Genomic DNA, 23,043 nt, shown 5'->3' on the forward strand with positions numbered 1-23,043 from the left:
GCAGAGTACAGGGGAGCTGGGGTGAAGTGTTTGTGTCCTGGAGACTTCTGAACAGGAGGCCAGCTCACTTCAGGGCCTTGGAGACCTTCTTAAAGCAGGGGACACAGCACACAGCAAAGTCCTTCTCCTTCCCCTTGGCAGAAACAGCAACTGCAGGCCAACCCCAGTCACACAGCAAGGGCAGTACTTCTCAGTCTCTCCAGCTCTTCTCCTTGGCAAAAGTTCCTCTTGAATTCCAGGAATGATCTAAAGATCTGGGGTTTCGGGTCTGATACTTATACCCCAAAAGGTATTTGTTCTCTTTGTGCAAGGGGCTCTGAGCCCAGTTCAAACCAGATCTGGGGGGCACTCTGCAAGTGCACAACAACATCCATTGTCAGTGTGAGCCTTGGCTCCAGATACACAACAGGGCAGTGGAGTCAGCATTGTGGAAGGGAGGCCTATTCAGGTACAGGTGCTAGTCCTCCCACCACTCCAAATGCAGATCAGGCCTATTCAGATTAGTGCTCACTCATCCGAATTCCTGGAGCCACTGCACCTCCCCAGCTCCTGTCACTCCAAAGCCAGACAGTCAGTCCACAACCAGGCAGAGACACACAGAATGGTTGAACAAGAAAATAGCCACTTTCTAAAAGTGGTATTTTCAAACACACAATTTAAAAACCATCTTTACTAAAAGATGTGTTATTAAATCTTGGGTTCAGGGATACTAAACTCAATTTTTCGATCTTATTCCTATAGGAAGATATGCTTGTAAAATGTTAAAAAGCATTCCCCATTCTGTCCTATGGGCAAGATAGCCTTTCAATAGTAAAAAACAAAATTGGCAGAATTTCACTATCAGGACATGTTACACACACCAGCACATGTCCTACCATTTACATACACTGCACCCTGCCCAGGGTGGTACCTTGGGCCTACCATAGGGGTGTCCTATGTGTAAGAAAAGGGAAGGGTAGTGCCTGGCAAGTGGTTGCACTTGCCAAGTTGACATGGCAGTTAACCTCTTTTAAGGGATACTCATGTGGTTGGCACAATCAGCAGTGCAAGCCCACTAGTAGCATTTGATTTACCAGCCCTGGCACACTCAATGCAGTTTACTAGGGACCCACTGGTAAAACAAATACGCCAATCAGGGAGAACCAATCACAAAATCCATTTACACAGGGAGTACTTGCACTTTGACACTGATCAGCAGGGGCAAAGTGCCCAAAGCATCTAAACTAGCACAGCATCAACAATACAGGAGGTAGAGGCAAAAAGTCAGGGAAAACCACGCCAACGATGCCAAGTCTAACACTGATAATTAGCAATATCTAATTCAAGGCATTAATCTTCGCCTACAGAGCCCTGGAGCAGAAAGGTCTGCAGTGTCTGAGACGAAGACTCTGGCCTATTGTCAGGGCAGATCCTGAGGTCCAATTCACTGAAGCCCTTGAATACCCCCAGCGTTCGTAGGTCCAGGAGTGGTGGGAGACCCTTTGCCTTACTAACAGCGAAACTATGGAACTCGCTTCAACTGCTCTCTGGCTTTCACCATCAGAAATGGTCTTTAGGAAAGGTTGAAGACTCATCTGTTTATTGCCTAGGCTGGCTGCCTGTTTTTGGGTGGTCCTGCTGCTAACACCAGGACGCTTCCTTGTGAGCAGCTGCACAGTTTACAAATGCCTATGTATTGTATTGTACCTAGTGTCTACAAGGAATTTAGATTCTAATAGTTCTCTATAAAAGTCTCACCCGAGATATTACTTGCGAGCAAAGGTTTCTAAATGGGAAATGGTCCTTCGGCAGCAAGCCCATCAAGGGACTCCAGCATCAGAGCGAGTGGCTGCCTTTCACCACCAGCCAAGAGTGAGTGGCTGCCTCTCCACACAGACCACAGGGAGAGACTGCCTCTCCACACGGACCACAGTGAGTGACTGCCTGACTGCCTCTCCACACAGCCCACAGTAAGTGACTACCTCTCCACACAGCCCACAGTAAGTAGTGGCTTCTACACACAGCTCGCAGTGAATGACTGCTTCTATATACAGCCCACAGTGAGTGACTGCCTCTCCACACAGCCCACAATGAGTGACTGCTTCTATATACAGCCCACAGTGAGTGACTGCCTCTCCACACAGCCCACAATGAGTAACTGCTTCTATATACAGCCCACAGTGAGAGACTGTCTCTCCACACAGTCCCCAAAGTGTACCTGCTTGCCACATTGTCCACAGTGAGTGGCTACCTCTCCACGAAGCCCACAGTGAGTGGTGGCTTCTACACACATTCGACAGTGAGTGCTTGCCTCTCCACAGAGCCCACAGAGTTTACCTGCTCTCCACACAGCCCACAGTGAGTGTCTGCCTCTCCACACAACCCAAAGTGAGTGGCTGCCTCTCCACACAACCCACAGTAAGTGTAAGTGTAAAGTGTGTCTTGTAAAGCGCACTGCTACCCGCACCGCAGGCCTCGTAGCGCTATAGGCCGCTGGGGAACCCGTCCTGGCTTTCCCTGTGAGATAGTCCCTCCTGGGAGTCTCCAAGGTGAAACCAGGCATCCCTGGCTTTTGTGGGGGGCCGTTGTAGAGATGAGGCAAGCTTAATGCCCAGAGTTACCGAGTGTGGTCCCCGGATAGAGTAGGCACCGAGGCGAGAATTATCGAGTCCGCTGATCCCGGTCCAAGACCCTGCCACGTCGGGAATCGAACCCTGGTCCCAGCCCGTTCTCTGCTCTCGGGTCTGCCGCCTCTAACCAGTGAGCCACACCACTCCACAGTGAGTGTCTGCCTCTCCACATAGCCCACAGTGAGTGGATGCCTCTCCACAGTGTCCACAGTGAGTGGCTGCCTCTCCACACAGCCCACAGAGAGTGGCTGCCTCTCCACACAGCCCACAGTGAGTGGCTGCCTCTCCACACAACTCACAGTGAGTGGCTACCTCTCCACTCAGCCCACAGTGAGTGACTGCCTCTCCACAGTGTCCACAGTGAGTACCTGCCTCTCCACACAACCCACAGTGAGTGACTGCCTCTCCACAGTGTCCACAGTGAGTGGCTGCCTCTCCACACAGCCCACAGTGAGTGGCTGCCTCTCCACAGTGTCCAAAGTGAGTGACTGCCTCTCCAGAGTGTCCACAGTGAGTGGATGCCTCTCCACACAGCCCACAGTGAGTGGCTGCCTCTCCACAGTGTCCACAGTGAGTGACTGCCTCTCCAGAGTGTCCACAGTGAGTGGCTGCCTCTCCACACAGCCCACAGTGAGTGACTGCCTCTCCACAGTGTCCACAGTGAGTGGCGGCCTCTCCACGTTGTCCACAGTGAGTGGTGGCTTCTACCCACCAGCCCAGTTAGTGCCTTTCCTCTTGCCACCTTGAGTTCTTTCTTTGACTATGATATACTTAAATTCATACAGAAGGATAATATGTTGACTCTAAACATATATTTAGTACGATGCATTAGATAGGTGGGAGACCGGCGTACTGGACAATACAGCCTTCCCCAGCAACGCTCTTGAACAGCGCGGCCAAGGGCGGGCCTGTCTGTGCCCGTCAGAGTCCGGAAGAGGCTGGGCTGGGCCACCCCCCTAACCCCTGTGATCCGGGGCATCTTTTTAAGGTACTTTATTAAGTTACTTAATGTATTCTTTGCTCTGTTTTTGGTCCATGCAATCTGTCAGCGGTGAGTGTTTCTTGCCGTGCAAGTCTGTGGGAGAGGTTTCTTTTTAAGTCTCATTATTTATCCGGCAAGGCACTACACCCTGATCACTTTGCATAATTGCAAAGTTCTCTGCAAAGGTTCCTTAAAACACAGTTGCTTAAAATGAATGGGAAAAGGAAGCAAAGCACGGGCCCGCCAGGAGGGGGCAGCACAGTTACTCCTCTGGACATGTTTGTAGCCAGGAAGGCAAAAGTTTTGTTAAACAAAATTTGCACTAACTCAAAGGAGGCTCTCGCTGGAATTAGTAAATCATCCTCAGACCTTATTGCCCCCTATTGACTCTTTGCAAATGGAAAATGGTGGCAAGAGGGTACCCATGGCGATTATTGCTTTTGGTATTGATCTGCCATTTGGAGTGGGTAAACCAAGTTGAAGTCACTTCTTTCACTGAACCACCGATTAAAAGGACGAGAGGAGGAGGGGAAAAAAACTCTGCAGTTACCCAAGAAGGCTGTTGGTCCAGTTGCTTTACACCAGGAGGACTTGAGTCTGTTTGTGTCTGAGTTGTTACCCAGAATTGAAGATATGTTAAAAAAACTTTTGGTACCTAATTATCTGCAGTTCACTAAGGTAGAAGCTTTGCTTCATCAGGCCCCTGAGTTGCACTCTCGTCATTTACTCAGGAACTTGGGAGCAGCGACTGGGTAGGTGGCGGATGGTGCAGGGCAAACACAGTGTGTTGGAACGGCGTCCTCGGCCCCCTCAACAAGTGGCTGCCAGCCCAAGGATGCCAAAAGTAGTTTGCAGTCAGGTCTAGGAAATAAATACCCCCCAACAGAAGGGCATACGCTCACAAATGAGCCTGGGAAAATCACAATAAATGGGGCAGTGGTGGGCAGTCCCGTTGAGATTGCGGCTGCCCTCAGCCGGGGGCCACTTCAGAGAATGGCTACCCCTTAGTTACATTTGGGCACTTCCCCACCCCCACTCTCTTCTGCTGGACTCCATGAGGAGACCAATACCTGCAGCAATATATTCTCCAAACAAAAATGTTGTGTTGTGTGTTTATTCATGCATGCCTATTCTGCTGTGGTGTGGGTGGGGTCTTGCACCAATAAAGGAACTATGCTAGATGCTCATAAGATTGATCTCATAACAACTCTCGGTCCGATTTGCAGGGCCCAAATTCCCCCAGCCATCCTCAGAAGGTAGAAGGGAGCACTGATATATCACATCTGCCTCCAGAGTCAATCCCCGTAGTGGCCGTTCTGAGCGGGGCACCCCCAGTTAAGCAGGGTACCCGGGAGTCTACGATAGACCTGCTACACGAAGTGACTCACTGGCTGGACAATTCGTTAATAAATGGTTTCCATTCATCACCTCATGTCATCATGGCCAGAAGAGTGGGATGGGTCGGATCCTCCACAAAGAAAGATAGGGAGGGCGACTGAATTTTGGTTAACTTTACGTACCCAATACATACAAAAACCATGATTCACAGGGTACGCAGACGAGATTTTAAAACTGGAATTAAGATGTTCTTGCTTTACTTTTATTTTATGTTATCCTTCATGGGTACCACGTCACAGAACCCAGAGCACAAACATCGGTTTCCAACCAGTAAGGTCAATACATTGCTCAAATATGAACTGAGTTGAGTGTACTTTTAATGTTGTGATGGCTATGATGAAACTTTATAGGTACCAATGTATCAAAACGGTCAATTATGTGTGTCTTTAATGCAATGTCTGAGATATTATGAGCCTGTTTAATAAAACGATGTTTAAAAAAAACATGAACTCAGCTATCCCCCTTGCAAATAGATTTGCTCCACTGAGGGATTTAGATAGTATTGATTGACAACTGGCCTCGACTGGGGTTGGGGAGGTTACAGGGTGACTAATAAACACTCCCTTAACATCTGTCCCCACCCAACCAGACCCATTGAATCTTAGAATTATATCCTGGAATATTGCGGGACTAAGGGCTAAAAAACATGTGGAGGCGTGGCTTGTAATAATAAGGTGCAGTCATATTGTTACCCTACAAGAAACATGGGATACATCGGACTCTTATGTCCTGGATGGTTTTGCCCCTTTTTATAAAATGGCTTCCCCTTCCACCATAGGACGGGCAAAAGGAGGCTGGCTTATTTTTTAATTTTACATTTTTTAACTTAAAAAGTGGCCATAATTACAAAGTACTGGATTCAAGATAGCCTAGCTGATGAGGATAATGAATCCGAAACCAGTCCCAGAATGCTTGTTTCCGGCCCGGGGATATGGTGATGGATTAAACCCAGATCAGTTGACTGGGGGTGAGTGTTTGATTTGCTCAAACGCTCCGTCCATCATCCCCTTTGGTATCGCTTTTAACCCTGGGCGAAGCCCTACGCTACGCTCGCGTAGTTTGAGAAGTTTTTGCAACTTCGCACTATGTGAGCTGCACGAAGCACAGTGTGAACACGCGTAGCGCAGTGTAGCGTAGTGCAGCAGTCATTTTTTGCTTGTTCCTGGTCCTCAACGTCATGTTCGCGACCGCGAGCAAGCAAAATGACATCCCGGCGAGACTCTCAATGCGGGGAGGACAGGTATCTTGTTGCGAGTGGTCGTGCATGCTCGCGACCGCTCGCGATGAGAAACTACCAGTTTGCGTTGAGAAAGCTGCAGCTCGAGTTAAAATCTACTCGAGCGGCAGAAAACCACAGCTCGCACTGTGCAAGATGCCGTTTTCAATGATTGTACAGTGCCGGATGCTTGTTCGCACTGTGCAATCATTGAAAATGCTTCTTGCACAGTGCGAACATGCTACTACGCAGCTCGCGTAGTGCTACGTGAGGTTCGTGTAGTGTGAAGTGCACTTCGCGTAGCTTCGCGTAGCGCTACTTCGCGAACTACGCCCACCCTTAATCGCTTTGTTCACCCTCAGTTGGCAGGGTTTGCCCAGACTTGAGTCCCTTGCGCACTCTACCACTGGATTCAAGATAGCCTGGCTGATGAGCATTATGAATCTGAAACCGGTTCCAGGATGCTTGTTTCCAGTCCAGGGAAGACATGGCTTGGCAGTTCGGGCTGGACTGTTCCCATGAGGCACAAGGTCAGACTGATTTGCATATGGCCGTGTCTGAACTAGGGTGGTGGAGTGAGCTAAAGAATGGTGATGGACTAAACCCAGATCAGTTGACTGGGGGTGAGTGTTTGATTTTCTCAAAGCTCCGTCCATCATCCCCTTTGGTATCGCTTTGTTCACCCTAAATTGGCAGGGTATGCCCAGACGTGGGTCCCTTGCTCACTCTACCGCTGGATTCAAGATAGCCGACTGATGAGGATTATGAATCTGAAACCGGTTCCAGGATGCTTGTTTCCGGTCCAGGGAAGACATGGCTTAGCAGTTCGGGCTGGACTGTTCCCATGAGGCACAGGGTCAGACTGATTTGCACATGGCCATGTCTGAACTGGGGTAGTGGAGTGAGCTAAAGAATGGTGATGGATTAAACCCAGATCAGTCGACTGGGGGTGAGTGTTTGATTTGCTCAAACGCTCCGTCCATCATCCCCTTTGGTATCGCTTTGTTCACCCTAAGTTGGCAGAGTATGCCCAGACGAGGGTCCCTTGCTCACCCTACCACTGAATTCAAGATAGCCTGGCTGATGAGGATTATGAATCCGAAGCCTTTCCTAAGATGCTTATTTCCGGTCCAGGGAAGACATGGCTTGGCAGTTCGGGCTGGACTGTTCCCATGAGGCACAGGGTCAGACTGATTTGCATATGGCCATGTCTGAACTGGGGTGGTGGAGTGAGCTAAAGAATGGATGGTGATGGATTAAACCCAGATCAGTTGACTGGGGGTGAGTGTTTGATTTGCTCAAACGCTCTGTCCATCATCCCCCTTGGTATCGCTTTGTTCACCCTAAGTTGGCAGGGTATGCCCAGATGTGGGTCCCTTGCTCACTTTAACACTGGATTCAAGATATCCTTAAATAGATATTAAAGGCAGCGCAAAGCCAGCATTCTGTTCCCTCTCTGCCTCCTTCCTTGCATGTGTGCAGAACACCAAAATCCAACGGCCCTTGCACTTCAGGCACAGTAACACAAGGCAATGTACAGTGCAATCACTAGTAATCTGTACACACTCTTTCTTGCACACAGTTGCCTATTTAGTGGCACACACAACCACGCATTCATGCCCAGGCCTCTCTCATACAAATCATCACGTGTATCCTTTTACACTCCCATCACCATAGCAGCCAAAATTGTGGCCACAAAACAACCCAAAAGAAACAGCGGAGGTGGTTGCGACTGCAATCGCATCCTGAATAACTACTGACTTCTCATCACCACAGTAGTGGCAGTGATGCTTTTATTATTTATTTATGTATTTATTTTATGCGTTTTTATAGCGAGGACTTTACCCGAAGGTGTCAGAGCATTTCACAATAGGTACAGTAATAATAGATGAGGAGAAAATTACAAGTGAATAAATTACAAAAGCAAACGTTAAGTTACATGAGGCAAAAGTGACAATTGTGAGCAAACAAAATACAAGAGGTAGCAAATGGTACATTACAGGAGGAAAAAGTGACGTGTGCAAGTTACAAAAGCATACAAAGGACAAGTAGAGGTATAATACTGCAATAAATGGCAGAAACACAAGAAAAACGTTACGTAGGCAATGGTGGCACTTGTGCAAGAATCGAAAGCAAACAAAATGTAAGAGGTAGCAATCGGTGTGTTACAAGAGAAAAGTGACCTGTGCATGTTACCAAAAACAGGTATAAGGAAAATATATCAATAAATGGCAGACACTCAAACCACAAGAACACACTGGGAAGGCACTTCCATAGTCATGGAGAGTAGAGTTTTCTGTAATAGAAGGTCTTCCTTCAGATAATAGGGAGGGCGTGAATTAAATTTGGAAGTGTCTTTGAAGGAGGAGAACTTTGAGGTCAGTTTTGAAGGCCTGGGGGGAGGTGGTGGTCCGGAGCTGAGGTGGAAGTGAGTTCAAGATTCTCACCGCGTTGCTTGAAAAGGATTGGGCCATCGATCTTTCCTTCTTGAAAGTGGGAGGTTCAAGCAGTACATTTTCCGCATTACATGATGGTCTAGAGCCTACAGAGAGTTTCCTCCATCCCTCATTTCTCCACACAAATCCCAACAACACCCATGGTGACTAACCGTTCCTACCTTTTACGGACTCTCCATAAGAAGGCCTTTATACGGAGCCACTTCTATAATTTTCATTATTTTGGGTGACAGCCAATGAAGCGGTGTGTTTCACCCTCTAATGGTTGCCCAGACTTTTTGTGGAGAGCTACTATGATTGGCTCGAAAGCCATCAGCCAATCCTCGTGCTCGCTGCTCCACTGCAGGACTTATATGGGCCAATGAAAACAGCTTTGGTTACCCAGCCTTGGGTTGCTTTAGCTCCCGCAAATCACGCTTTCAGTGTTATTCTAAATTGTTTACAGTGTCCTTGGGCTTCATTACCCCCTTCAATCAACTTCTCCAAGGTAAGTGAAATAATTATGCTTTCATGTTTTGAAGTTTTACATTTGCATTTAGTTTCGGTAGAATGAAATGTATCTATGGTCAGTGTTTTCACTCTTTTTCTCTGTCTCCACATGTGTACTCGTTCCTTCTCTCTTTCCATCTTTCTCTTTCCCTATATCTCTATGCTGGTTACCATTCCCAGTGCACTAGGTCTTGCATTTACTAGAGTTTGTGTTATTGGCATTGTACATGATAATCCCTTTAATTTGAGTTTTATTTCTTAAAACATAAATAAAAGGCATTGTCATTTACAATGCTTATAGCTTAAACTCTTGCAGATGCGAAGCCTATTGAATTGAAAAAGCTTGTTTAATTAATTTATTATGTCACTGAGTCTGGTAAAGGCTGCCAAAACATATTGTTCAGGTTGAAATCAACCAATCAGGATTGACTACTGCCTCCTAATTTGGTCAATCAGAGCACATCTGGACACCAACTGCCTAAATATACAATTATCTTTGACACTTTATTTCTCAAAAACTACTGATCGGATTTACACCAAATAACAAAAAGCTTAATCTGCGGGCCAAGATCTAGCTTCATGCCATATTTAGTGTAATGCTGTTCAGCAGTTTTTGTTACAGCACTGTTTAACGAAGTATATAGAAAATACAAGGGGGACCCCTGTTTTTCTCGGCCCCCTCCTGATGGATCACCTCGAAACTTTCCAAGAAGGAGCTGAAATGAGAGGCCTACTTGTTTTTTAAAATGCCCCCGGGTGGGCCAGATCCTGGGGGATAATAAGCTTCAGAATTAGGAGAGAGGGGGCGCACTAGGCCCCACTTCCCCAGGCCAGTTATGACCCTGGAGACCACCCCCAGAGCCTAGCTATCCAAACCAGAGAGGAGGGGGCAGATTCCTCCATCCTGTGCCAATTTAGGACCAGGGAACCCCATTACCTGGGGCCCAGCCGTAATTGTAATGAGGGGAGCCATTCAGCCCACCTCCACGGGCCGATTTCGGATCAACAGGGGGGCATCCCCAGGCATGAAGCAAAAATCATGAGGGAGGGGAACACGCAGCCCCCTCTCCAGGTCAATTTCAGCCCCAGGGACCCCATCCATGGGGCAGGCTGTAAAAGCAAATGGGAATGGGGCAAAATGCACCCCTCCCAGGGCCAATAATAAGCCTGGGGACCCCATACTCCATTGCCAGCTTGGCTATGCCCTGGTGTGCCCACACCCAGAGCATAGCAGTTTCCCTGCCCGCACTGGTCCGAACACGGAAACCTGTGTTTGCTCTCGATTCGTGGGAGCAATTTTAAAGCTCCTGCAAAGAGAGAACAAACACTATATCTGCTCCTAGCAGGCAGGAGCATTGAGAAATGCACCTGGCTGCTGAGAGCAGACTTTATAATTGATTCCCTGCCCGCTGTGAAATGGGCAGAGAAACAGATGAAAAAATTGCTCTCGCATGCAGGGAGCAGCATTTGTAGCTTGTCCCTGCGAGCGGGAGCAATGCTAGTTCATGCCGTAGGCGTGGAGCATCTGGGGCAGTACCCTAAGGTAACTATTACTCGCACCCTGGCCATGCACTGCTAATTACCCCACATATTACATCACTCATGATAACTTCTATGCCATCATTGATTATATAATTTGCAGGGAAATTATGCATGGTGGGCGCGCAAGTTAAAGTTACCCGAGGGTACGAATTATAGTTTCTTGAGATAACTTTAACCATTACTGCTGCATTTCTATGGTTTTGTGTATAAATTGTGAACTGAACTATACCGTCCCTATAACCTTTGTTTTTTTAGCTAATTTCTCAGGTTTTTAAAATTCTATTTCCCAACTATAATGTCCCTGTAAACTTTGTTTTTTTTTTCAGTGGATAAATATATAAATATATATGTAATATTTATAGTTAAGCACCCATAGAACTATGGAATTACTAGCCCCTAGACAAACTCATAACATTCTCTTTTACAGGTAACTTGGCAAAGGTGTAAGAAGATCTTACTCAGTAATCACAGTGAAGTAGCTCCACTTTGCTAGAACTTTATCACTTTAAGAACAAACAGGGGGTCAGAAAAAGAGCCTCTCTTACTATGAGAAAAAGTATAAAACGATGAGTTAATCCGAGACCTAGGAGGAGCAACATTCTGGATTATGACCTTTGCTGAGCATTTCAACAAAAAACAAAAAAATCAAATAATCATTACTTTATAACTGCTGGCCCTTCACCCTTACTTGGTGCTCATAGGTTTATGAGAAGCTCTTTGTACTGAGCTCCTCCATTCCACAATAATTCCTATCAATAATTTTGCCGTCATGCATTGATTCTGTCCAATAACCAGTTAGAATTTGGTTGAATGAGTCTCTGTAAATAAGGAACTCATAACATATATTTATACAATTCATCTAACCGGGACTCATTTACACAGCCAGCTGTGACCAAGATCCAGCTCGATGATATACACCTCTGTTATATACAATTCATCTGACCGTTAGGTGGAGAAGTGTGGCTCAATGGTTAGAGCAGGCAGACCTTGATGCAGAGCTCTGGCCAGGGACCAGGGTTTGATTCCCGCCTCGGCGGGTCTCCAGCTCATTAATTCCCCAGACTGGATATTCTCGTCTCAGTGCCTGTCCTGATCATGGGCCCCACGCTGCAACTCTGGGCAATAGCTTGCTTAGTCTCCACAACGGCCCCAAAAGCACTGGGATGCCTGGCTGCACCTGGGGGGTGCCCAGGAGTGGACATTTCCCAGGAAAGCCAGGAAGGGTTCCTAAGCGGTATACGGACAGCGCCGGGACACCTCCGGTGGAGGTAGCTGTACGCTTTACAAATTTCGAAATTTTTACTCATTTACACAGCCAGTGCTGACCAAGATCCAGCTCGATGATAAACACCTCTGTTATATATAATTCATCTAACCCCGACTCATTTACACAGCCAGTGGTGAGCCAAGATCAAGCTCAATTATAAACACCTTTGTTGTATACAATCCATCTAATAGTGAATCAGTTACAGAATAAGCGGTTGATGAGTTAAGATCCAGCTCGATGATAAACACCTCTGTTATATAGAATTCATCTAACCATGAATCATTTACACAGCCAGCGGTGACCAAGATCCAGCTCGATGATAAACACCTCTGTTATATACATTTCAACTAACCATGACTTATATACATACCCAGCGGTCAGCCAAGATCCAGCTCGAAGATAAACACCTCTGTTATATACAATTCATCTAACCGTGACTCATTTACACAGCCAGCGGGGACCAAGATCCAGCTTGATGATAAACACCTCTGCTATATACAATTCATCTAACCGTGAATCATTTACAAAGCCAGCGGTGACCAAGATCCAGCTCTATGATAAACACCTTTGCTATATACAATTCATCTAACCGTGAATCATTTACACAGCCATCGGTGACCAAGATCCAGCTCGATGATGAACACCTTTGCTATATACAATTGATCTAAGCGTGAATCATCTAATCGTGAATCGGCTACATAGTCAGCGGTGCGTTAAGATCCAGCTTGATGAAAAACACCTATGGTAAAGGGCCACTATGATGGGTGCATTTACAGATGCAACGATGGACATTGGCGTCACTTCTTCCACATCAGGGCTTGCACTTCAAGCATTAACCCTGAGAGTCACAGCTAACATTCTTCCCCTTTCATTCTTCCATGTCAGGGCCTGGGTAGTAAATGCAGTGCACTGCAAGCATTAACACAGAGAGTCACAGCTCACATTCTTCTCCTTTCATTCTTCCATGTCAGGGCTTGGGTGGTAAATGCAGTGCACTGCAAGCATTAACCCTGAGAGTCACAGCTCACATTCTTCTCCTTTCATTCTTCCATGTCAGGGCCTGGGTGGTAAATGCAGTGCACTGCAAGCATTAACCCTGAGAGTCGCAGCTCTCATTCTTCTCCTTTCATTCTTTCATGTCAGGGCCTGACTGGTAAATGCAGTGCACTGCAAGCATTAACACGGAGAGTCGCAGCTCTCATTCTGATCCTTTCATTCTTTCATGTCAGGGCCTGGGTGGTAAATGCAGTGCACTGCAAGCATTAACACAGAGAGTCACAGCTCACATTCTTCTCCTTTCATTCTTTCATGTCAGGGCCTGGGTGGTAAATGCAGTGCACTGCAAGCATTAACCCTGAGAGTCACAGCTCACATTCTTCTCCTTTCATTCTTCCATGTCAGGGCCTGGGTAGTAAATGCAGTGCACTGCAAGCATTAACACAGAGAGTCACAGCTCACATTCTTCTCCTTTCATTCTTCCATGTCAGGGCCTGGGTGGTGAATGCAGTGCACTGCAAGCATTAACCCTGAGAGTCACAGCTCACATTCTTCTCCTTTCATTCTTCCATGTCAGGTCCTGGGTGGTGAATGCAGTGCACTGCAAGCATTAACACAGAGAGTCGCAGCTCTCATTCTGATCCTTTCATTCTTTCATGTCAGCGCCTGGGTGGTAAATGCAGTGCACTGCAAGCATTAACACAGAGAGTCACAGCTCACATTCTTCTCCTTTCATTCTTTCATGTCAGGGCCTCGGTGGTAAATGCAGTGCACTGCAAGCATTAACACAGAGAGTCGCAGCTCTCATTCTTCTCCTTTCACTTGTTCCGCGTCAGGGCTTGGGTGGTAAATGTTGTGTACTGCAAGCAATATATCCGAGTGTAACAGTTCACATTCTTCTCCTTTCACTTTGCTTTTGGACACTGTTCTCTGGCCGCTGTCACTGAATCATTACTGTTGTAGAATACAACCAAACACCACAATCAGCTGTGACTATTCACCAGTGTGTGCTTGTTAAATTAGTTCTTCTTGCAGGGACTCAGTCCAGGTTTTTTGAGTTGATAGGTTTTATCACTAATCCCTAAAGTTGGCTGAAAATACTCTTCTTAGTCCAAGCATTGTTTCTAGAGCTGCTTTTGTTGCAGGGATTCTGCTCATGCACAGAACTATGTGCAGGAAACCAGGACCTCAGTGTATTGTGGTGTACCAAAAATCCACCTCAGTGCCCAGAACCCCGGTCCGACTAGCAACAGTGTCTCATTCATTCTCAGTACTACAGCGAAGCTACCAATGAGTAGACAACCCAGAACAAGCGACTTTGGGACCTCTCAGGAATACTGGGAATCAAGAACACTCTTTCGTTTTTATTCTCATAAATGTCCACAACGTGAGCAATCAGAGACACGGTATAGTTTAAAATGTTTATTTCAACTACGTGCTCTAAGATGCAGTATCTTTGCTAACATAAGTAAAAAGATGCATAAAATCAATACAATCAGCATTGTTACAATTCCATAAAATACAAAGGGAGAAATCATATTATAATGATAGTGGAACCAGGTCTATAGTGCCATGTATACCACCCTCCCCTTGCTAGGAGCTAGGGATTATAATAATAGAAGATCTCTAGATTAAAACGGGAACCCCATACCTCCAAAGTCAGGTGAAGTGAATCACATCCCAGATCAGCACAGCTCTTTGTCGATTGAAAGGTTTTTTCCAAGTGCTAGTCTCATGAATGCTGCGCAATATTAAAAGCAGCTGAGTTTCAGAAATGAGCAGCTGTGTTCGTGTTGTGTCTAGAGCGTGGGCCGATCAACCTGCATCAACAGCACACATTGTTATTTTAACCTTGAACACTTTGTGCAGACTTGAGTTCGCAGTGTGAGTCTAGAGATGTGAAAAACAGACCGTTCTCATGTGAAGGAAAAGCAAGCAGTTTGTCTTCATAAAAACAGAGATGTAGTGTTGTGTGCAAAAGCAGAAAAATGGCGTTTGAGCAACTAACTCACTTATGCTAACATAGCAATGTGTGCAGGCCGAACAGTATCCTGAATACACCCTCCCTTGATCGGGTCAATGCAGGAAAAGAAACATAAGAAGAATGCAGAGTTCAAGTTCATCCAAGAAAGAAATAAGTTCATTCTTGTCAAAAAATGGGTCACGAGGAAATGAAAGGGGCAAAAAGAAAAGAATGTCTATTAAAAAAGAAAAAAAATGCAAGTGAGAAAAAAAAATAACACCACGGGGAGAAGCAAAAAGCTTGAGTGATGCATCGCATGCTGGATCGTTGCCAATCGAATCCATCCGCGTGTATGCACAGTATGTTGTAACAGTCTCCAAAAGGAAGTCAATGTTATTGTCAGCAAAGAGTTCCGCCATTTAGTTTAGTAACGGAAATTAACATACGTGTTCTTCAATTGCAGGAGCCTCTAGCACGATCAGAGGACAACTTGCGTTTACGTCAAGATAACTTCGTTCCAGGAAGTCATGCGCAGCCGTATATATGTCCCAATTCGGTAAAACTCAGTGTGCTGCTGCACAGATCATAATCCCGATTCCAAAACAGGCCAACTCATGAGCCACTAAGGAATTCATTAGATGGTCAAAATCTGGAGCAGGAGACACCGTATTTGAGAGATAGAGTTCTAATGCCCATTTGAATTGGCAATCCAGGCAATGGAACACGGGCTGAGCGCAAGTAAAGTATGAAAAGCGAAATTAAAATCCATATGCCACGCCCAATGTGCCCAATGGCAGTACTCCTACTCCATAGTGTTCAAGCTTTCGATCATGAAGATGGGTGAGCCTGGGTCGGTTATCTCTTGACACAGACAGTGAAGCCGCCAAAGATGCTGGAAAAAAATAGAATGAAAAAATGCCGGTATCACACCAAATATAGCTTGGAATGAGGTCACAAGGCCAGAGCTAACAGTTTAAAAAAAGTGGGCCAAGCCATGTAGTGGTTGAGGCATTAAAGATAGTGTGGATTAAAGCGCCAAAATGAAGTGGGAGATCCGTATTTAAAAGCACGTGTACTTCTGTACACGTGTTAGTAACATGAAGGACAAATGTTTCATGAGAAGAAGTGAGAGCAACTTCTTTTTGAGACAATAAAGCTCTTATTCTGTTCAACTTGTTGAACTCTGCTTTCAGGGTCGGAATGGAAGGCCACATAGAGATATCAAGCCTCCAATGCGGGGGCGGGAAAAGCTAATTTTTACAGCAAACTACTCGCTGTGAAACAGTGACAATGTACAGAATTCCAGCCAACATCCCGCAGAAAGCTTCATTATTTAAAAGCAGATAGCTACCATTAGCTAATAGTGTGAATGTTGGTAGGATAGCTGGCACAGAAATTCCCTTCAAAATGCAAGCTAAATTCAGAACCTCCACATTACACGTGCCGTGCAATTGAACATTCTTGCATACGAGTGAATGATCAGGTGTGGAAGTGCACTTCTCCCCTTTTAAGTAAACCTCTTAGCCATCCCTCAGACATCTGCATGAGAAGGGCAGAGACCAAGCTTCATGGAGAAAAGCGGTACCAAGTGGTTCATATCTACCCAGGGCATGGTGTTTCATACATGAACTAAACTTAAACAGAGGAAAAGGCAATGTTATTAAACCATGGATGAGCCACACAGCTGAATTAGATTCGGCTACAGAAAATGGTAATGGTTCTAATTTTTTTATATGCAATAGAGAATATGACACATCCTTCATGGACATGAACTGTTGTTTTTCTGTTAAATTAAACAGTAAAAACACTGACGAAATATTAATGTAGTCCCAAGGCACTTTCCCAGATTTTAAAGTTTGTAAGGTCCATGCAAACTGCGTGATGGACCGCAATTGATTTTGACCATGGAACAAAACAGAAACATCATCGTGCACAATATCCACAACAGATGAAACAATATTATCCAAGGTGTAAAGCCTGAAAGAGAGTGTGTTAATGCTATTATCAAAGACAGCAAGCACTTTTTCCAAATTAGCTTGGTCGATTGCTCTTAAACGGGAAGCAGCCTCAACCTGCGACAGTTTCCAAACTTCATTGTAAATCGCACATATATATATATCTTTAAGATCTTCCACTCACAGGACCCTTAACAAAATCAGTTAAATCAACATTGTCGGTGAACAAAGATAAGTGATGTTTAACAGACGAAAGAGTGGAATGTTTCAGCCAATTTTGACATCATTTCCCCACTGACTAGGTGGTAACTGAATGGGAAGTTTCAAAAAGGGATCAGTTCTGTCCTGTGTAAGGCCAGGGGCTAAATCCAGAAAGCCATGTTGACAAAGATCAGAACTTGTTGGCCACAACAGCCAACCCTCAGGATCCAGGGACGAAATGTTAAAGGAGGAATTTTAAATCAAAGATTGTAATTCATCAAGGGACCTATCAGTATGATTGTTCCAATTAGGGTAAGCATGCAGATTAGGAATTTTAGAGGTATTCATGTGTTTTGAAGTGGCGAAACTAAGACAAGTTGTTTGTGAGATCGTACTATTTAAAAACAACATGTGGCCGAGAATAAGACATGCTCGGTTTAAAGCTTCAGTGCCCTGCACTTGCCAAGGTCTAGAACCCCAAACAGATTTAAGATCTATGGTATCTTTCCATAGCTTGTAGCCATCCACTGCTAACTGATCCATAAAGGATTTGGAATACAACAATTTTGAGTGAGTAAGTCTCACTTTCGAATTAGATTTGTAATTTAATTTAAAAAGAGGGGTTAACCCAGCGGGTCTGAAGGACCTGGGTAATTGAATGTTGTAGATGGGGTGGTCCCTGACCAAATAGGAATTACTAGCAACAATTTAAATGAAAAAAAGACAATAAATGACACTTTTTTCCCCCCTTTTGGCACCAATTCCCTGAACACTGCACAAACCCACCCCTTTCTTCCCCCCTCTGTACTGTGGGCACTATAAATGTGATTCATGTGTTTAACAAAAATAAACAAGTAAGAATGCAAGGATAAACTCCCAGACACTATGTGAATAAACAATAGTTGTCTTGCTAAACAGTAATTCTGTCATTTATTGTCTTTTTTTCATTTAAATTGTTGCTAGTAATTCCTATTTGGTCATGGACCACCCCATCTACAACATTCTATGGGAGTTGGACAATGTTCCCATTGGGTGTAATTAACCACATTTCTAAATGTATTAGCCTTATGCAGAAAGTGATGGCCAAAGTGTTGGTAACAGAACAAGTCGGCGTAGTTTGTGGAGTCCAAATATAAATCCTCAGCATCAAAGGCAGCATAATATTTCAAATCAGAAAAGAGAGCTTCAATGGCTTGGACATCCCAATCATCAGAACGTATGTTTTGTTTCACAACATCCCCCATTGAAAAACGAAGAACATTAGGAACATTAACCACCTCTGTGGGTCCATGAATTTAAAATTTTACAGCATCTCATACAATAACATCTAGCACGGGCTAGGCTGTGATGTTGACAAAAGTCTGGTCTCTTTTCATGATGTGTGATGAGGAGTGTGGGGCCAAAGTTCCATCAATTAATCAGATTTTTGATCGTTCAGTTATATAGTGTCTGGAAAAATATCATCACAAATCCAATCGACATGTACAAAAAAATTGAGATGAGAACCAACCAGATGTAATTCCAAGGTGGAACCAAAAAATGGAAACCATGTAACAAAAATATAAAACCTCAATGGTACACTCGATGTTATAGAGTCAGAGTCAAAGGAAAAATGTGACTGGTCAGCTAGACTTGTTTACACACCAGGCAATGACAAATCCGTGTTATATGTATACTCAGTATCTTCATGTGGATCGCCAGCTGGCGAATTTAATATTGGATTAGTGACTGTGGACATCTCGATAGCAAGGTCAGGCCTGTTGGTGTCAGCCGAGGCCAAAACAGAATTTCTCAGCAGTGCTGTACAAGAGACAGCAGGAGTCATACTAAGAGGAATTGGTCACTCGTTGTAGTTTGACATTGTCAATGGAGTCGTACCTGTTTCCCTTGCGACCAGGAAGTGGTGGTAAAATGACTGTTCTTGTACCCTGCATGTCAAGCACTGGAACGGGTGCATCATATGAGGGGCTTAACTCCTTCTTGTTATCCACCTTCTCACGGACCATGTCACCGACTCGGGGTAGCCAGCTAACTACCTGAATCTATCAGAATCTGTAGAGCAGCCTCAGCTCCATATGTGGAGGGCAAGTGTTCCTTTGCAAGACTATGTCGAGTCTCTTGTAGTTTCTGTAACACAGGAGAATTATTATCTACGTCAAAGGGAATGGCTGTCGCCGCCATGTCTAGACCATCAAGGTCTGGGACAAACATTTTTATGCCAAACAGCATTTCGTATGGGGTCTGCCCACCCAGAGATCTTCTAGGAAGATTATTTAGTGCATGTAGTACCTAAAACCCTAGCTGTCAAAGATTGCTTTAAGTCACGGTTCATTCGCTGCACAACAGAATTGCCCTCAGGCCGGTAAGGAGACAACAATTTCACCTGCACCCCCAAAGACCCCATGGCTTCCTTGTATGCCTTAGAGGTGAACGCTGGACCCTGATCAGAATGGACGGTCCCACATGCAAAAATTCCCACAAAGACATGCAAATCTCTGATGACAGTTCAAGCATTAGCACTCCTTTGTGGCCAAACCCAGAGAAAACATGTGCATGACTCCACTGCAGCTAAGATATACTTATATGCAGTATCAGCAGAAAAAGGTCAGCAGTGATGTAAATAAACACAACCAAGTGGTCTATTAGACATGTACAGCTGAGTCTGTGGCAGCCGAGCAGCAGTTGAAGGTTTAATCTGCTGACATACATAACAAGAAAGGACATATTCACAAGTTCATTTATACAACCCACGCCACCAGTAACGCTGCTGTAAGATAGAGACATACGCTGAAACGCGGGCATGAGCCGAGGCTATACCTTCGTGAGCGACTGTTATCAAGGGCAGCCTGCGGTCCACGTCGGGAATAAGCCTGTCACCAACGTTGTTAATTCTCACATAGGGAACTTTATCAGGACTTAAATGATAAAAGTATTTAGAAGGGAAACCCTTAGGGTAATTATCACCGATCTCTGTAGCAACTATAGCTGCCAAGATGTCATCATCAATCTTACTGTTGGACCTTGTAACTGCTGCTACTACATATGTTGCTACTGCGGTCTTTGCTGCTTCATCAGCAAGACTGTTGCCAACAGCGTGTACTCCTACATGCTGGTGACCAAGAGCATGAATTACATTTACGAGAGGCAGACGTTCTTTACTTCTGCGACTCAAACCAATAGCATCTTGTGCTTAATTGTGCCACCTTTGGAATCACGATAGTCATTCTGAGTCCAAAAGAATACATTTTTATTGAAGGACTGAACACAGGAATAAGAGTTACTCACAATTAAAGTAGTCACACGAGGGTCAGCAAACTCCAATGCAAGCGCTAGAGCACAGTTTGAGAAAGGTGTGTCAGGGCAAGCTTTGTTTTTTATAGTCTATTATGGAAAAATTCCAATCACACGATGGTTCATTTCTTTGTTTTAATAGAGGTGTTACTATAGTCGTGATAGTACGTGGGAGAACAGCCAACACTTGTTTCACCCCTTACATGGCCATCCGGCCTGGGGCTTCCTCAGGGCATTACGAATCAGGTTGAAGAAGTATATCTGGTCGTACTTTTCTGTGGATGAATAGGGATTCCCTGATTTTGGTGTAATGCCGGTACGAGTCGTCTCGTGCGATTGGAATTTTTCTATAATAGACTATTAAAAACAAAGCTTGCCCTGACACACCTTTCTCAAATGTTGCTATAATAGGGGGTTAGGCCCCATCCCGAGGGCAAGCTTGACAAAAAAGAGGGACCATTGCTCATAAACGGCCAGTAAGGGATTGGGACCTTTTACCCCTCATGCTCACTAACCCAAGCACTAGAGCACGTAGTTCTGCCAACTGGGCGGTACAGTCACCTAATGTCTGCGTGTGCACGACATCAGACTTGAATTCTCCATTCACCATGGTACCAGCCACGGTTGCGCAGGCCAATGAATAAGAATACTTAGATCCTATCGCCGGTTGCGCTGAACCGTCAGACTAAATGATACAATGGTAATCCTCAAGCGTGCGCATGGACAGAGGAGCAGGATGAACAAACTCATACTGTAAGAACTCCTGAGTTTGCAATGAGGGGTCAAAGATAAATGTGACATCCGGAGATGTCAACGAAGTTGCCCATTGTATCCAATTAGGATACTTTCGAATTTGGTACACTGGCTTTCATCACTGCTTCAGATGCAGGACAAGGTGTAACAACCAACATGCGTTTTCCTTGTGACTGCGCTCTCTCTTTTAGAATCGCCATCTATACAGCTGTCAAAACTTTCTCGACAGAAGAAAATCGCTTTTCAGCGAAGTGTACAAGTGTGACTTGTAAGCGATAGGAATTGTGTCTCCTTCATTAAACGTCAAGTACGTGAAACCCACGGCACCAGGCACAATTCTTATTACCAGGTTTGTAGGTTAGTGTGGTTATCATGAGTCAATAAGTACTTAGATTCAAGAAGATCAGATTGCAAAAATGGCAGAATAGCTGAATGTTCAGGCAGCCAACACGACTTGGTAAAAGTAAGTTGTATCAAAGCATATATAGGTTTTATATGCTGGGCATAATCAAGAATATAAGTACACCCAAAATTAAAAAATCCCAGCAAGGATTGTAGTTTTTTCAGAGTTGCAGGAGACCGTAAACATGCGCATTTCTCCAGGAAGTGAGGTGCCAGACTTCTACCTTCATTGTTGAGCTCAAAGCCCAGGAACAACACTGTGTACTCCGCAATGTGTGACTTTGCAAAGTTACATTTATAACCAAAGTCCGCAAACATAACTATGATGCGGTCAATGCAACACACACCATAATTTGTCATCCATGAGATAAATATCATCAATGTACGAGTACGCATCAGGATCAATGCCATCTAACAAAGAGACGACACCTGCGGCAAAGACGCCTGGGCTATTTGTATAGCCCATAGCCAATCTTTTAAATTGTTTTTGTTTGCCGCCACAAGTGAAGCTGTCCATTGACTACTAACAGAGGACAGGTTATGACTAAAAAAGCCATTCGATATGTCTAGTTTGGTCTTAAATCTTTTTCGCACCAGACTGTCAACGAGAGCTGAACTGTGGGTGCTCTGTACCGCACATGTACGATAATGTGAATTTAAATGTCAATAATCCAAAACCAGGCAGTACGACCCATCAAGTTTGGTACCAGTGAAACGCGGATTATTCATGGGTGACACACATGTCTCAATCAAACTTTCATATTCTAATTGTTCAAGGATTTCCGCAACGGGAGCTTTAGCCTCTCGCCGCATGGGATATTGGGGTTGTGGCTGTGGCATAGACCGCAATGGAAACTCGTGTCTGGGAGAAAGTTTATCCCACCCGACTTGACTAAGGTACAACACAGGTGCAAGCACCAGAGCCCACTCTTCTGCAAAGTTCTGTGGACTGCTCCTTGGGCACAGTGTGCAGAAAACTAGGGAGGGTCATCTCATCCCCTCTTGGAGCGGCCAAAACGAAAAGCAGGGGCCAGTCTGCCTCAGTTAATAGAATGTTATATGTAGAGGTCAGATGTTCCCAAAAAAATCCCTTTTATTACATGTTGGGTGTCACCTTCTATTAAAAGAACTATATCATATAGTCTGTCAGAGGGAGCCACCTAGTGTCAGTAGTTTCCACTGTGACAACGACGCCAACTTCGCAACCCTGATCGACAACCTCGCCAACCTTGGCCTCAGACAACTTGTCACCGCACCCACCCACGCAGCCGGCCACACGCCGGACCCTGTCTTCTCCACAGGCACCCACGTCGACTTCGACCACACCACCGAACTCCACTGGACCGACCACCGCTGCATCCATTTCACCTTCAAGAAACCAATCACGCACCACCGCACCCAACTGCTGCCTCGCCGCTGCTGAAGCAAAGTCACCTATGACCAACTGATCACCACCCTCGCCCAGAACCCACCCACCGACCCCACCAACCCAGACAGCGAAGCCTGCAACCTCTGACAGTGGA

General features: G+C 45.2%; 1 protein-coding gene across 1 annotated transcript in view; it reads right to left on the bottom strand.

Annotated features, from left to right (window-relative positions):
* LOC144805469 (uncharacterized) overlaps positions 1 to 23,043 on the bottom strand; it is a 232,067-nt gene that overhangs the window by 95,380 nt on the left and 113,644 nt on the right. The gene's annotated exons all lie outside the window — the stretch shown is intronic.

The sequence above is a fragment of the Lissotriton helveticus genome, chromosome 1_2, assembly GCF_964261635.1.
Source record: "Lissotriton helveticus chromosome 1_2, aLisHel1.1, whole genome shotgun sequence".
Lineage (NCBI taxonomy): Eukaryota > Metazoa > Chordata > Amphibia > Caudata > Salamandridae > Lissotriton > Lissotriton helveticus.